This window comes from Copadichromis virginalis, linkage group LG8, assembly GCF_057382275.1.
Source record: "Copadichromis virginalis isolate Kocher_CV1m ecotype Utaka linkage group LG8, C_Virginalis_male_GT1.1, whole genome shotgun sequence".
Lineage (NCBI taxonomy): Eukaryota > Metazoa > Chordata > Actinopteri > Cichliformes > Cichlidae > Copadichromis > Copadichromis virginalis.
This window is the reverse complement of record NC_140625.1, coordinates 19,271,865-19,290,036: the sequence shown is the minus strand read 5'-3', so window position 1 is coordinate 19,290,036 and position 18,172 is coordinate 19,271,865. Positions and strand designations below refer to the sequence as shown.

General features: G+C 38.0%; 1 protein-coding gene across 1 annotated transcript in view; it reads left to right on the top strand.

Annotated features, from left to right (window-relative positions):
- LOC146703204 (zinc finger protein 385B-like) overlaps positions 1-18,172 on the top strand; it is an 81,703-nt gene that overhangs the window by 900 nt on the left and 62,631 nt on the right. The window lies entirely within an intron of this gene.

Here is an 18,172-nt window from a genome sequence, read left to right as displayed (position 1 = left end):
GGCTCAATCATCTTTGAATAAGACTGAACCCCAAATCTAAAATCTCCATCTGTTAGTATATGTGGAGGGGCCAAAAACGCAAATCACTGTGGATGAAAGGTTCTGGAAAATACATGTGTTGTATTGTTTTCCCAAGATGAAAATTGAATTCGCTGATTACTGGCTGTTTTCTCAATCAGTGGACTCATTTTTTCTTGTGTGAAATACAAAAAAAACTAGTTTTCAAAATGCCATTTGCTGTTTTTTGTTTTTCATCCAAAGCATTATCACAAGTGGCGAATATTCATCTGCAGCTGACACCAAAACAGATGATTTTTATTTATTTATTTTTGAGTACTCCCTGTTAAATTTAGGGTCTAATCAAACGATAAACTTGCTGGCTCTATACTGACACGTGTGTGTGCTCATCGTGTCATTTACTGTGTTGAAACCTCAGCTGTGCTGCTTGAGGTTCACTTCAGTCTTCCTATAGATGTGAGCGTCTCACTCCATCATTACCGTGAGTGCCGCCCTGGCATACTCAGCTGCTGCTCAATTCAAGCAGAGTAGACACACTTAAACACCCAGCACTGGCCACATCATCTCGTTCTGCATCCTCTTTCAGTGACCTTGCGCGCCTCCGTCCCCCTCTGCGTCAGCTTCAAACATAAATGGCTCCAAATGACGCTGCATCCCTGCCAAGCTCTGGCGAGGAGATGCTCTTTCCAACTGCATGGAAGCCAGTCATTTTCGCTGTGAACAAAAGGTCCTTGATTCATCAAATCCCACACCTTCTACTGCCCGCTCCCCTGAGTGATGCTGTAATTTTCACTAGCACTCCTCCGGTGTGAGGCTGGTAGAGTTTCTTTTTTTTAAACTTTTTTTTAACACCAAGTGCGATTCTGTTGGGTTCTTAGGTGTGTATACAGCTGGGCCAGACTCGCTCTCTCCAGTCTCAGCATGAAAGCAGTCATTTAGCTAAATTTGTATGTAGGTTAGTTCATCCAGAGACAAACTCAGTGCACATTATGTTAAATATACATGTGGGAAATGGACTGGCAGCAGTTTCTAATGACAAGCAGTACTTACAGTACAGAAAGGCAAAAGGGTAATTGTTATTCGATTTCTTTTAGAAAAGAAGAAAGTCTGAAATTATCATAAGGGTAATTTCAGTAATGAGGAGCAAAGGTAATGAGAAGTTTGGTAAGTTAGCAGCTTTTAAGACAATTCAACATATTATGGTGCAAGGCCTCCCAATGCAAAAGCCATTTGTGGAAGAGGGGAAAAGTGTTTTGCACAATAAATGTGGTAAGCTTGGAGAGAAGAGCTGCTCTTTAATTCACCTTTTGTTTGTCTTATATGATGGTAAACTCAATAATTTGGAGTTTTGGATCTTAATTGCTTAATTGAAATAATAATAAAAAGCTATTAATAAATAATTGAACTCATTATAAGCTAATTTTAACAAAACAACATGTGCAACTAGGGACAAATGCTGCTCTATGAATTTAATAGATGGGGTAAAGATTTTTTAGATTCCCACAGAATCTTCATTTCTTTGGTCTCTACCTGCACTGGCACCTCATCACTAGTGCATGTTTCCCCCTCGCTTCTTCAGGTTCAGATTAGCACCCCGTCTGTATATTCAAACCCAAGAGCATCTACCGAGACACCACATCTCTCACCATCCTGCACGGTGGAGAAATGTCACATTCACAGATTGCTACCATTCCAAACATTGGTGATGAAGTTGAGTGACCAGCTTATCTCCCTACCCCCTTCTTTAACTTTTTCTCCTACCTCGGAGCTTTCTCTTCTGTACTTTGGCATTTGGCCGGCGCCATCTGTCTCAGTAAAAACCATCAGCTGTGAAATTGAGAATAATCATGTGGAACGAGATTGGGATGGGAGCAGCTTGAGCTCCAGCCCTTAGCTGTCAATGGACTCATGGCTCCTGCTGATAAAGTCCAACAAAGATTGAACACTCATCTACAAATCATTCTTTGTTGATATGTTGGCAATATTGCTTTTCTTTTTTCTTCCCGTTGGTGTGACAGAAGATTTTTTTAATGCAGGGAGACGCCACTCTCGGGCCTTTAGAGTCAGGGTGGTAAAATGAACAGTGTTTTCCCCTGTGCTGTAAACAGAGATTGATGAGATATCCCATTGGTACTCCTGAATACTATACAGCTGCCATGGGGTGTGGCTTTCCTAATGTGTTTTATGACTAATGGCTTTGACAGCCAACTGACAGGCAGAGCTCGCTGCCTTTATTTGAAGAGCCTCTGGAGCCTGAGAGTTAAAATGCAAATAAAGTAGGAGAAGACACTAGCATCAACATGAAACAGTTCCTCGTACACTCTAATGAAATGCATTAAAGCATATAAAAATGACTGGTGAGTAGCTACAACAGAGGTACTGTCAGAATACGGTGATGTGTAATTCCACAGTCTGGACTGAGAAACATCAGTCATCACAGAATATTTATAGTATAAAGTATGTAGTATAAAGTACATAAAAGAGCTTTTCAGAGAAAAAAAAAGTTAGGAGTATTGTGTTGATATTATTAACATGTCACCAAACTCCTTGTAAGGATAATGCGGTAAGAATATGACTCATAAAACCTTTTTGTTTTAATTAAATTATTTCAGTGCTTCTGACAATTTTTCCCCAATGAAACTAAATAATTAGGGCGTCAGGTCTATTTAAGAAACAAACATGGTTTCTTATTTTGACAATAAACATTAAGATAAAAAAAAAAATCCAAAATAATAACAAACAGACAAAGGTTAAATTGTCAATGCGAGAATTTTAATTTCAAAACATTTCAGCCATAGACAGTATAAATATGGATGACATCATTCACTGATTGTGGAGTGAGCATTCTGAAGCCTCAGCGTTAGCATGTTGACTATTTCAAGTTGTCAGCTATTGCTAACTAGTGTAGCTGGCAGGCTGCGGTCATAACTGACTGCATGGGTGCAATGCAGGGAGGTGTTGTGTGAAGCTGTGTGTCAACTGGAGGACAAGAAGACAGGACTGTTGGTATCAATACTACTGTAAGTCAATACCTAATGAGATAGTATTTTTTTTATTGCTACCAATTATTACCAATTGCTATCACAGTAACAAGTTTTTTAGCCTACTCTGTACATTGTCCAAATCTTGTAAAATATTTAAATAAACAAACAGAACCTTATTATTAGTCTAATTAAATAAGTAATTAATAAAAAGTAGGATACAATGTCACCATTACATTATGCTTTTGTTCAGAAGAGGTGCAAATAATGATTGGTTTTGTTAATAATCTTTTCAGATTTTCTCAGTAACGCTTAGAAAATAAAAAAAATTTGAAAAACTATTAATAATAACGAAATTAAACAACTGTTTTTTTAAAGCAGTTTTTTCTGTGAACTACATCTTAAGGATGTTTATAATTAAAGGGAGTATACATCAAATTGAAAGGTGAGTATTGTAGTAACATCATATAGTTTTTGCTGCTTTTGTTTGGAATTGCTTAAGAAAATTAAAACGGGGAGTACTAATGTGGAGAAAAGCGCTGTATGCAGTCCACATTGCCAAAGCCACAACACTATAGTCTATCAGCTGTGTGGCAGCCATTTTCTGCCCTGGATTTCATTGTTGCAGCGGCTGCTTGTGGTGTTAACACACATTCTCCCTGCAGATGTCCAATAGCAGCATGAAAAAAGACTGCAAATGTTTAAACAAAACACTTCTGTCTTCATTCGGTGTGACTAATCGCATAGAAAAAAACCCCTCTGTGAAGCATCGGTAATAATTTGAAATGGACTGTCGCTGAAATGACTAACCACAGTTATCGTCAAAACGAAGCTTCCACTAGCAAATTGCAGGTGCAGTCTACACCTTATCACAATAGACTCACAATAGATTGCTCTTCCCAACCCCCAACCCCCCTCCCATCCGAGCCTGCTTTTCCTCAGACCCTCCGAAATGGATTTCTGCTTAAATCTCCCATCAAAGACGTAATGGCTCTTTGGCTGTGTCATTACAAATCAGATGACAGTCTCCTTCACAGACTGGCAGCTTAAACCTGCCTCTGGACTGATAACAGTGATCTTTATTTGGCTGCTCAGAGTTGAAGACAGGGCAGAGCCACCTCCCCGATTGTCGAGCGAACCCCATAACAAATTTCTATCTGGGTGAAAATGCAGTCCTTCAGAGCTTGTACAAAATGTCAAAACACCCACAAATGATCGATAGAAGGCACATTATGACAACAAGGTGGTCAATACTCTTGTGATAAACTGAAAGCTGAAAAAAGATAAACCCTGTGCTTACGATGAAGTCAAATGGTCGGTTGGTTACATCTTAAATTGTTTGCAGCTCATATAGAGCATTACCACATGTATACTATGGTATGCATTTTCTTGCATGTGGCTGGATCATCTGCTTCCCTGGTGTTTAAAAAAAATTGAATCGCTGTCAGAAACATTCACTGAAAAACAAGGTGCAAACTTTCCTCTTTTTCACATGGAGCAGGCTAGTTTTTAACAAAAATGCCTCCTGTCATCATGTCATGTAATCACATGGCAAGGTGTACACAGAAAGTGTGAATAGTGATTTCTTAGCGTCCCCTCCTTGTTTTTGAAAGCAAACACGCTGCTGCCGCAGTGCTTAAAAAATGTTCTTTGAGCAATTTTGCCTCCACATGCACCTTTTATTTCCATTTAAAAACACAAACATGTGTTTCTAGACGCAAACGGAGCCAAATGTTAAACCAGCTCAGATGGATAGTAGCTCCTCGAGTCCCCTTCATCTGGACAGAGGGATGCACAGACATATTAAGGGCTGTGTGGGAAGTTGAATTTTCGCACGGCCCATTACCTCTCCATTCCCCCGTGGCTGCATTGCAGGTACAGATTCAGCACAGCAAGAAGCTGTGTGAAAACGCTTTTCTTTGTGTGTGTGTGTGTGTGTGTGTGTGCTTTGTGTATATGTGGGTGTTTACGCCCATATGTGTGTGATGACAGAGAAATTATTCTTCATAATGGGCTGAAGGTCATTCACAAGAAAGACTGGTCTCCATGTTTGAATAATTTTGCACCATTTAATCCATAAAAGGTTACACTTGGTCATGTTGCCGATCGTCACATAAAATTCATCAGGATGTGGCCTTCAGTTGACTTTTTACTAAAACTGTGTGGATTTTGGTTACATTTTATTTATATAATGCTAGATCACAACAAGAGTCAGATTTTTTGTTTTCAGTACCGATATTGGTATAGTCCAGTTTTTAGTGTCATGGTTTAATTCAGAGTTAATAATCTGTTGAATTAACAGTAAATGACAAAAATTTATATTTAATCTAACTGCAGCTAGCTGTGTTATGTTGCAGTTGCAGGTTAGACCTGAGATTTGAAGTTTAAGACAGTGTATTGATTGGGTAGTTTTCAGGTTTACTGGAATTGGCTGTGGCTAAGTTGGCCTGTGGCACACAAATCATTCACAAATATTTTGCAGAGCTAATTCCCAAGGTTCCCAAGTTCCTGCCTGAATTGAATGACAACATGAAACAAACCTTGAGTTTATGTGTTGGTGTGTGTCCTTGTGGGGGAGCACATTTGTTGATGAAATACAAATGTTACTGACTACTCCTACGTGCAGAGCAGTGTCGTTGGTTTGTCTTCTTATACTGTAGTTCTCAGAACTAAACCCCAGTTACCAGTGTGGGAAATTGAACTTAAAGAATAAACATGAAATGCATTTTCTCCTTTTGTGTTTCTTACTTACATCACGTTTTGTGTGTGTGTGTGTCTACGTGTGTGTTTTTGTCACTACACTGTAAGCTGGGATAATTACTAAAGGCACCATCTGACCAAACAGCTTGATTTTAGGTATTGTCATGTCTAAGATTCTCTATAGTTCAGCTCAGAATCGACTACATTTTTGCTGTCATACATTCTCTGCAGTCCCTCTGTGCTGTTTTACTGTATGTGTGTGTGTGTGTGTGTGTGTGTGTGTGTGTGTGTGTGTGTGTGTGGCAGTGAATGGACAGAGCGAAGACAATGTTAGATGAGCTGACAACAAATCGTTATGTTACTGTAAGTGCAATTAAAGCTGCTGATAGTAGTGAAGCTAGTCCTGGCCAGAGCACTTGGAGCCCTCCTGCTGATAATGTTACAGCTGCACCCCCCCTCTTACATGCACAGGGGGACATGACTTGATCCAACACTCCTCCTGGCATTACAAGGCCAATATTGGTAGGGTTAGATGCAAGAGTAAACACTCTGTACAACCTTGTAGCACTCAATCAGACTCAATTTTTATGGTAAATTGAACTGTTTTTTATGGTGCTTTTCTAATCTTACTAACTACTTAGAGTGCTTTTACAATACAAACCACCTTCACTCATACAAACACATTTATAAAGGCTTTCTCTATCAAGCACAGACACAGTTATGGACCTCTAAGGGGCAAATTGTGACTCACTATCTTGCCTAAGGAAACTTGGACATGCGGACTATACGAGTTGGGATCAAACCATGCTGTATCTCTGAATGTATTTGTATGGAATGACCAAACTAAGCAAAACACAATAAAGAGAAAAAGCAGATAAGGAAAATTGCCACCGTTGTTCTAGCTTTGGCCTGTCCAGATCCTCAACGCAGTCTGCAGATGTGTTTTTAGTCTAGTTGGTACATTTATCCTTTCTATAGGAATGCACGAGGACAGCCTCTGCTCTATACAGCCTGACAAAATATAGGCTTTGAATAATCGTGTTAATGAGAAAATGCCCCGGCCTTACAACTCTTGTAGTTGTAGTAGATTCAGTCGGAAAATAAAGCTGATGAAATTTTTGCCAAGGAGGTAGCACTTCATCCATTTGAAACATTTTCGGTCTTTGCTGTTTCTCCTGAGATCAAAGGGCTTTTGCTTCTCGCCTGACTTGTCATGCAGCTTCTTATACTAGGGCTGCTCGATTATGGCAAAAATGATAATCACGATTATTTTCACTGAAATTGAGATCACGATTATTTGACGATATTTATTTAACCCTTTAAGACCTACTATAGAACCAAGTCCACCAGAGCTTATATTATTTTTTTTACATGCTGTAGTGCCATTTGTGGGAGCATTTCAAGTTGCTATACATCAATACAACTGTTATAGCCCATATTTTAATAATATGTATGCATTAAGTCCATAGTAATTACATAAATTGCAAAAAAGTGCAATAAACTACAAAAAAATTTGAAAATCGCTTTTGTTTTGTTTACATATATTTCTACTTGGAGAAATTTAAGAGGCTTATCCCTCAAAACTTTAAATACAATAAAGTTGCAAAAAATAGTTTACAACAACAGGAAATTTATTTTGAGTGTCTTCATAGTTTTATTTTGGAGATACAGCAATTTTTATATACTGCAGGAAAAACAAAAAACAATCCTATGATGCAAATTTGCAAAGAAAACAGCAGGTGCATCATTTCACTGTGGGAAGTGTTACGAACAGCTGATGGAACGGCAAAGCGTGTTTCTGGAATATTATGTTTTTGTTCCTGCAAGCGCTTTTTATGCAATTTTTGCAAAGCTATATGTGGAACGAAACCGTGACTGAGGACAAGCTGATGGCATAAGATGTAAGTACAACTCCTCCGGTTTCATATGCAAAACAAATTATTGCGCTAGCTTACACGGTTCAGGTTCTACAGGGATTTTAAAATAGTTACGCAAAACGGAGCGTGCTGCTCTGACCGGCTTTAAAGGGTTAACAATGACTTTTAAAAAATAATATAAAATAGTGTGCAACACCACTGAAGTTTTTTTTTTTAAACTCTCTTTTCAACCAACGGCAGTCACTCTCCAAATAACTTCTGCTTAGCTTTCCGAGCTTCCCTCGGGTCCTCTTAATCAGCGGTCTCCAACCTTTTTTGCGCCACGGACCAGTTTATGCCCGACAATATTTTCACGGACCGGCCTTTAAGGTGTCGCGGATAAATTAGGGAGGGGCTAATAATCGGCTCAGTCATTTTTAATGATCGTTGAAAGCCCAGATCGTAATCGTGATTAAAATTCGATTAATTGAGCAGCCCTATCTTATACTGAAATAATTTTGCTCTTTGTTCCTCTATTAAATGCCGTGTTATATTCTCTCCAATGGCTATTGCTACTGTGCACAAAAGACCACTCAAGCAGCCAAAATTAAATGGCCGTTAATTGAAAGAGCCATTATGGCATGTCTCTGCTGCTCGGGCTGTCTGGTTTCAATCATGACTGAATCATAGAGAGTTGATAGTGAAGCTCTTGGGCTGTTATGTCTACTAAGTTATGATCATTAGGCTCATGTGACTCAATTTCATGATGATAAATTACTCTTGTTTACAGGTTTTATGGAGTGAATAGTAGAGGAAGAATGCTTTGCACTCTACTGCTCAATCTCATGTGGAGAATTTAGCTCAGGTGACAGATGAATATTTCAGAGTAACAGCTGATGAACATGTTTCATAACGTAAGTGGTCACAGTTACATGGTCAAGGCAATTTTTTGAAAATTATTTGGTTGCAGTGATCAGTTCAGAGTCATTTATGAAAAAGAAATCTGTAATTTAGCTTGAATTATCTTCTATAATTAATAAAGTAGCAACTAATAGGTAACGTGTTGCGTGCTCAGTCTTAACAAATACAACACAAACTGCATATGGGAGCAGGCACAGACTGGATACATTAAACCACCAAAATTACCTGCCTTTTCAGTGACACATATACGCATGGACAACTTAGCCAAATGAGTAGATGTAAGAGTGTATGCCTGACAATGCAACTGTGTTGGGGGTTTTCTCACTGACCTTTCTTACATTAATGAAAATAACATCAAGCAAACCTACTCAGTGTGGTCTCCTAGTTAGGACTGAGCAAAAATGCAATGTTTCATAAATACTTCAGCATTATTTCATTGGGTTTTAGAGGTAGGTGAACACCTTTACCTCATCTGGCTTACGCCTCTTAGACTTTTCGTAAACATAATTTTTTAGACCAAACTTGTGAGACTTTTAAAGTTCTATAAAATGAGAAAAGTGAGATCTAATGGTGCAAAGGGTTAAGCCCATAGCTGTCATCTGGAATGATGGCATTACAATCACATGTGAATCCAAAACAGTGACTTGTTCTTAGCTCCTATGTATTCTTTTTGTTTTTCTGTATGGTTTTTCTCACTTTGAGTAGATTTCCCCTACTGGGCTCATCACATTATATGAGCAACATACTAAGCCGCATACAGATAACAACTACAGGAGTTCTCGGCACACAGTTTTTATGCTGATGTTAATGCCAGAGGAGGTGCTGCAATTACTGAGTCAGCAGAGGCAAGGCAAGGCAAGTTTATTTATATAGCACAATTCAACAACAAGGTGATTCAAAGTGCTTTACAGAGACATTAAAAAACAAAAACAAATAAAAAGCATGATTTAAAATTGATTAAAAAACAGTAGATAAAATCAGAACAGTAGATAAAATCAGAACAGTAGATAAAATCAGAACAGTAGCTAAAATCAGAACAGTAGATAAAATCAGTAGTTAAAATGTAAGTTTTGAAATTTAAGCTTAAAAGTGTGGATTTGGTGTTTTATTCAAATGCAGCTGAGAATAGGTGAGTCTTCAACCTGGATTTAAATAAACTGAGTGTTTCAGCTGATCTGAGGCTTTCTGGGAGTTTGTTCCAGATATAAGGAGCATAAAAGCTGAATGCAGCTTCTCCGTGTCTGGTTCTGACTCTGGGAACTGATAAAAAACTGGATCCAGATGACCTGAGGGATCTGGAAGGTTCATACTGGGTCAGGAGGTCACTGATGTATTTTGGTCCTAAACCATTCAGAGCTATCTATTAAGTCTATCCTTTGACAGACAGGCAGCCACTGTAAAGACCTCAGAGCTGGACTGATGTGGTCCACTTTTTTGGTTTTAGTGAGGACTCGAGCAGCAGAGTTCTGAATTCACGCACGATGCCCCTCAGAAACTTGGCAGTCTGTAACTTTACGTGGTCTCACACTTAGCTGTGTTGCTTTGTGTCTTAAACACTTAAATTCTGTAATAATACCATTTATGATTGATCAGAAATATATTTTTTCCCATGTTGCAACAGTCACACCCTACACTACCACACTCGTATTCAGTGAGCTCTGAAGATCCACTCATTTTTTTTCACTAATGTTTGTAATGACAGACTGCATGGCTAAGTAGCGCGGATCAAAACACCTGAATTCAAATATTAAGAGGTGTGGCCCAATACTTTTTGTCAGCAGGTGAAATCTGCAGATGATATCAGAACATTCAGGGCTAAGCCCTGGGGCAGAACTGCCACATTTGTAAATGTAGCTTATTCTAGTAATCATAATCCTCTGGTAAGCACAATTATTGACTTATTCATCAATTAAAGCCATGAATGACATTGTGTTTGCTATATTGTATCAGCCTATTTAGAGAATGTGATTAAAACTAGATTTAGCTAGCTGGTTTATTTGTCAGAATGAACAAGTCTAGACGAGTTTCCTAACCAGACAGCATTAATGGGATAACAGGATCATTCAGCGAATCAAACCCATTTTACCTAGGGAGTGCTTCTAATTAAAAGTCAATCCAATTTGGTCTGTCAGGCTTCCAGCATGAGTCAACACAGATAGTAACTTGGAGGATGGATGATTAGAGCAGAAAGGGAACAGTGATCTTATCTGCAGTCATCTGTCAACATTGGACAGTGGGCTCTAGAAATTAAACACTGCTCAATTCCTGCAGTCTGCGTTTAGATTTACATCATCCATTCTAGCCGATGACTCAAGGTTATTTAACCTAAAGTTTGGCTGGATAGTTATTTATGCAGGTAGCTATTTTGTTCATTTATTTTGATGGTGGTTATGGATTCGCCAGTCAAATCTGATAAAAGCAACTTCAAGAGTTTGGTAATTTTTACCCTAAAAGAAAGTTTTAAAAAGCCACCAACCACCATCTTTGCTTTGCTGAAATTAGTCTTATAGAATCTCTGATATTACAAATTATTTACATTATAAACTCTAATTTGCTACTTCTGTGCCAACTGCTGCACATTTGATTAGCACTTGGATTTTTTTTTATCCATCTTATTTTATGTTCATTTTTTGTAAGTTATAACATACAGGCTATTTAATAATAGTTTAAATTAAATGCCTATGACATTCAGATCTACTTTGAGTTAAATGATGACCTAGCTTTGTCCTTGAATTTTTTTCGAGAGTGCATGTGTGAGGTCAAGCAATGGCTCCTGGCAAATACTCTTATCCTCAATGATAAGAAAACTGAAATTGTGGTCTTTGGCAGTAACGCTCTCCGTGCCAAACTTCGTGATGCTTTTGGTTTTCTCACTAGTTCCTTTTCCGACACTATTAGGAATCTGGGCGTGTTACTTGACAGCTCTTTTAAACTTGATAAACAAGTGTCTGCTGTTGTTAGATCCAGTTTTTACCAACTCCGCCTTGGAAAAGCTCATCCATGCCTTTGTAACTTCGAGACTGGATTACTGCAATTCACTCTATTTTGGTCTCCACTCTGCCCTCCTTCATAGATTACAGACAGTCCAAAATGCTGCTGCACGCATTCTAACCAAAACTAGGAAGTTTGCCCACATTACTCCCGTCCTAGCTGATTTGCACTGGTTGCCTGTGAAATACCGTATCCAATTTAAAATTCTGCTGTTTACTTTTAAAATCACTAACAACATAGCACCGAGCTATCTTAAGGAACTCCTAGGCTCATATGTTCCTGCTAGGGCTTTAAGATCATCCTCACAGTTACTGTTGGTGCAGCCTAGATCTCGGCTGAAGTCTAGAGGTGATCGAGCGTTTGCTCTGGCTGCACCAGAGTTGTGGAACAACCTTCCGATTGGCATCCGGGCGTCTGACTCTATTCAATCTTTTAAATCACGGCTCAAAGCGTATTTGTTTAATCTTGCTTTTTCTACCGGTTAAATGCTGGCCTTGTTTGCAGTGATTTATTCTATTAATTTTCCTATCATGCTTTTATTTGCGCTGTGCATGTCATATCGCCATTGTGTTTTGATGGCATAGTTATATTGTGCTATAGTTATGTGCTATAGTTATACTTTTTTCTATTGGTGGGTTTTTCCTGTGAACATAATTTTACACTTTTATTTTTTGTTTTTATGACTTTGATTATACTTGTGTTAATTTGTTTTATGTTAAGCACTTTGGCATGCCGTTGGTTTTTAAATGTGCTCTATAAATAAAGATTGTTGTTGTTGTTGTAAATTTACAATATGAGATGATTGTAGAGATAATTCTTTGTCAACCATAAGTGCTAATGTGCGCATTTTAAATATCTCCTGTATATTTTGAATCAGCAGTTGTTACACAGGGGTCTCACGATCGACTCCACTCAGTGTATATTTATCAACTTATGGGCCAGACATGGGCTAGACAAATGAAACGGAAAACCACCCTGAAAACATCTTAGTCATCCTCATTAGTCATCCATACATCCCTCCTCCCACCCTCTGCTATCACTCCACATGGAAAGCATATGTCACTCCTACGAATGGAAGTATTTTATTTGCTTGGCAGGCGATCAGTTAGCATAAACATTTTTTTTAATGTTTGCTCAAGTTCTAAAAGCACTGAGTGTGTAACTTGGAGCCAAAGATAAAAAGATAGAAATAAGGTGCATGTGTCTATGATTTTTAATGTTCTTAGTCGCAGCTTCGGCCTGCATTACCATTGTTGTGAGAAATTCCTGGAACACAAAGTGAAAACTGTTCAGGGGTCTTTTCCAAATGTAAACTTGTGAAAAGTTAATTTAATTTTGCTCTTCCCCAAGTCGCTTTTTGTTACTTTTAATCCTACACCTCTATCCTAGTTTATTTTCAGAATTTAAAATGTGAAAGTAATAATCCAGCCAGCTTCAACCTACAGATCAAAACACACATTTGGCATGCCAAACCGATTCCTGGAGGAGTTGAGCTAAGTTGGAAATCTAAGTTAAAGGTGAAACGGTTACTTAAAGACTAGATACACTTGTAGGGCAGAGTGTTGTAAAGCCTGAAGGCAGATTGAATCTTTGAAGACAGTGTATCAGACATTGAAACCTTTAAATGATTGAAGACAGTTCCTCCTCCTCCATGAAGACTGCACGGGTTATAGAAAAGTGCTTTTAATTTTAGACTCCAAAAACATTTGCTGGAGTCAGAAAAAAACAAAAAGGCTACCAGCTGAAACTGGCCACAGACATTTTATTCTCTAAGCCTCCCGAATATCTCCCTTAAATCAGGCAAAACTGCAGGAGCTTGCCATTGGCTGCTGCAAGACTCAGCAACTGGGATCTGTGTATCCAGAGCTTAATAACAAAAGTAAATGATACGTTGAGGAAAAGTGTCGCCCGTCAGTCCTGTTATAAAACATCCACAGCATCTTTAGTCAAGTACAGTACTTATGATACTGATCTCACACATTTCATATAAAATAAGAGCTCATAAAATCTTTTGGATTCACTTGCAGTAAGTAAGCGTGCAGGTTTTTTTTGGTTTTTTTTTTTATATCGGAGATACATTCATCTTGGCTGCACTGCTAAGCAAGTTAGCCAAGTGTTATGCAGAAAAAAACACAGTGATGTCGGCATTCCATTAATATCTTCCAACAATTCTTTATAAATTCCCACTTTGTTGGCATCGTGCAGTAGGCGCCCATGGTTAAACATATCTAAAACTGTTAACGAGAATTTAGGTCAAGTCTTGTTTTGAGTGTGAAGGGAAGGAAGAGGCGGATTTACAGTTGACTGCAGGCCAATCCCTTCCAACAGCCCACATCTAACACAGTTGTCCAAACTAATCTATCTCTTTATAATCAGCAGTTCCTCTCCACATTTTACTGGATGCCTCTCAATCTGCCAAAAATAAGCGGTTAAATATATGGTGACATGTTAGTTAGTAAATGTCAACTCGTCAAAATTATTTTAATTTAGCATCAGATTTTAACCTGAAGCATTTTAAAGATTCTTTTTGAGTTCATGCAGTCTTATAAAATATGCTTATTATTTATTATATCTGGATTTAGTGGTTTGTGTGTAGGAACTGTACCAAGTAGCATCATATTTGGAAAAAATACATAACAAAAACAAAATAGCTTAACTCTTTAAAGTCGGAACCATGAAACAATTGCCAGAAAAATATTGAAACTTATTGTTTCAAAATGCTGTGTTTATTGAACCTGTAATTAATGTTAATTTGCACTATATTTGCTACATCTGGTGTGTTCTTTAAAAATGTATTATGCAAATCATTTAGCTTTTTCAGGTGCAGAAGTCTCAAAAACTCACAAAAAGGGATACAAATATCATCAAATATGACGCATTTGGCTTTAAAGGGTTAAAGGAATATTCTGTATTGTTTCTATTGAGAATAAGAAGAACAATAACATCATCTCACCTGTAATCTTATTGCCCTATACATTAAATGTAATTATGATTAGGTCTGCGTTTAACTTTTTCAGTCAAAACTGAGATGTAGAATTTTAATTCTCACACTTTATAAGATAAAAAGGACTTCATGTTTCTTCTGTTCCCTGTCCAAAGTAAAGAGTGTGTTATCAAGTCTTACATCCAGCTCTCTTCATGAAAGCTGTTCCTCTCAGAAACTAAACAACCATAAACAGTATTTTAAAAACACCTCATGAATTGTTTAATTTACTTGGTACATTTTCATCATGATTTGAATGCTGCAACATATTTTTGCATCAAATGTTTTGACTCATTGGATTGTTACCAAGTTCTAATTTTGTACTTAAAAAAAAAAAAATCCCTGTTTGCAGTGCGACTGCATTTTCTGTACTCTGCCTTCGTGGTCAGGTCACATTTGCTTTGGTGCCTACAGTAGCCTTGGGGCTCTCCCAGATGGCCCATGACAGATGCCCACAATTGCTGTTGCCCTTGGTTGAAGAGCGGTCCCTCCCCCAGATTTAAAAAAAAAAAAAAAAAAAAAAGTTATTCCTAAGTTCCCAAACATCACAGTTTTCCCATTTGGCTTACCCTGCTTTTACTCATGATTTACTTCCCATTATATTCTGTCATTTACTGTCTGCTGCCCTTATTTTTATTTAAATAGCTCTGTTTGTTTGACCTCCCATTTAGGGTTTCACATCTCCTCTCCTCTCCTCTCACTGCACCATTCTTTGTCCTTAACTTAATCCCATGTCCTCTGCTGCTTTTTCATAGAATACCTGAATGCATACGAAACATGTCAATGAGATTTTTATATCCATTATTGTCGCTCATGATTATGTACATACCAAAAACATTTTTAACCTTTCATGCAGATGTGGCAATAAATGACCTGATAAATCTCTGCAACAAAGTAATACTAATGCTTTATACACTGGGTTGCATTATATGGTTAAGCTGTAACATTTTGCTTTACATATATATTTCTAGTAAGTTTTTCGTCAGATCCATATACTCAAATGTAGCTCCAAAAGCCGTTAATGGATAAAACAAAATAATACACAAAACAGTGAATACATTTGGGGTCTGAAAGCACCAAAAAGGCAACAATAAAGTAGGAAAATGACTCACAATAGTTTAACACTTTGCCGCTATCAGGAATTTAACTGGTAAAATCATAAAACAAATGTACATCTGCTGGATTACTATTGTTGGGAACAAGCATCCCATTTGTTCTCTTATCCATATTTGGCCAGGAACACATCGTCACTCTATCAATTATGTTTCCTGGAAGTATTACCGGTGTTGACATTAACTCTGTCTAAAATCTAAGATGAACAGACTAAAAGGAGAGAGGAATAAAGGAAAAACTCAGTGGTACCCACAGCCGATTCCTCTCCACTGTCTTTTTTTCAATGAACACCTTGATCTGTTTTCCCTTTACAAGCTCAACTTAGCTTAGGCCTCGGTCACACAGGCCTAGACCCAAGTTGGGGACAGCATGGCAACCTGTGGTCACTAGGAATGTGCAAACCCAACCAGTTTTGATGCCTGGAGATGTGCAATTAGTTGCAAAGATGGTACTACACCAAAACCCTCATTGTCATTGCTTTGTTTGTTAGCAGATTGGCACACTTGCCTGGAGTTTGCATGAAAGATCCTGACTTATCTGCAAACACTTGCCAACTACTGGCTGAGTGTTGACACTTGAAAAGCTGGACAGAAATGTAAAATATTTGCCTTGAAAGTAGAATTTATGCCTTAATGCTGAAACCAACATGCTGCAAAAGGCACAGTTGTTTCTTTACTGGTCATTTGGCCAGTGGTTGCCAAGTGGTTGGCAACTGGCCTCATGGCTCGTGCGACTGGGGCCTAAGACAGCTACTGTCATATCTTTATGACACACCCTCTATAACCTGTAGATCTGTTCAAAGGGCAGATCTGCAGATATCTTGTAGGTGATGGAAGAAAGATGTAGAGTCTACATTTAAGTTAATAGTAAATGTATTGAAAGATACAATAAACTTGTGTACTACCTTGAGGACAAAACACTGTAACTGTGAAATATAGTAGGGCACATGGAAAAGAATACATTTTTCTGTGCTAATTGGGTTCTCTGGCCCGTCACAGTTTCTCCGTATTACAGGAAACACACACACGCGCACACACACACACACACTGACTGCCTGGCCATGTACTGGTAAGCACTTCAGTTTGAGAGAATCCACCTGGGCGACAGAGATTACATTTTGTCATTCCTGGCTGTGGCCTACCTCAGCAGTATTTGCACAGAGAACAAATGATCTTTGTGTGAATGTGTCAAGGCTGAAGGAAGATTAAGTGCAAGGACGGGGATTTGTTGTAATAGGCATGGGCACTGGGTCCCTCCGATTATGGAAATCTTTAAGAGTTTGTGCCAAGATGTGGATTATATTTACATTGCTTCTGTTTCCCTCCCACAAAGTAAACGTATTTAAGAAAATTGGCAAAATGCTAAAAATTTAAACAGTGCAGTATTCAAAAATTATTAAAGTTTAAAACAGTTACTGTCAGGGGTAGACATTTGTTCAAAACACAAGTAAGAGAAATGAGACAACTGCAGACCGACTCAGAGTGTAATTAGAAAACGTGCGCACGGGTGAATGTCTCTCTGAGAAGACACACACCCCGAGCACAGGCTCGCTTGCTTTATTTATAAGGCAAAAATGGGTTACATAGTACTTCCTCTTTTAACAGATGTTGACGAGAGGTTAAACATTAAATCAACTTATCTGATCTTTCACACACTGGGATAAAAATACAGAAGTATATCATGCTTTATCTGACATCACAGACATTATGGAAAAGAATGCATCATTATATCATGCTGTCAAACATCTCAGACACTTAGGTAAGGAATGCATCAGTTTTCCTTTAACAATAAACTTGATTAGGTAATTCTTCAACAATAGGCTTGGTTATGTGAAAATATATGAACACACAAAATATAAGGCATACTTGGTTAGAATATAAGGCTCACTTGATTATATTGTATTATAGAGATTTGGTTATAATGTATAATGTAGAAAATCTTCTAACAGTTACATTTTTATGATGGATATGTTATAAATCAAATAACCAAAAAGTCAGTAATAACAGACTTCCAAATCTTGTTCTACCATACTGAGAACAGGATCTTTGCTTTCCAGTGAGCTACTTTTCTAAAGTTCACAGGTCACAGAAGGACACCTGCTCGCTTGCACGATTCTTTAGTAAAGTGTTGACATAGTGTCTATGTCACTGCATAGACAGTTGCCCACACCTCATCAATCAAATCCGTCGTGTATGGAAGTTAAAACAGGCAGAAGTGTGATATGATTAGGCTGAGCATGTTGAGTGTCCAGCAGTAGTGTGTTTTTATTTTTCTGGTGGGTAAATAATGCACGATTTAGGTGATTGAGAAGCTAAATTGGCTACAGATGAGGATGTGTGTCATCCTTCTGACTGAACAAGTAACCAGTAAATGTAGAGATTGATTACATTACCTATTGCATAACTTCTCACATACCCACAACCACAATTTCACTTTGTAATCCAATACTAAAACCATACCAGATTATCTTAATTTAATGGCTTACGGCACAGAAAAAGCTAAGGAAAAAAAAAAGACATTTCCAAGCAACTACAGCTATTTCTTTTCTTCTTTTTTTCACAGTTATGCTCTGGAACCTGTAAGGTTTGTCTTCAACAGCTCCGTGCAAA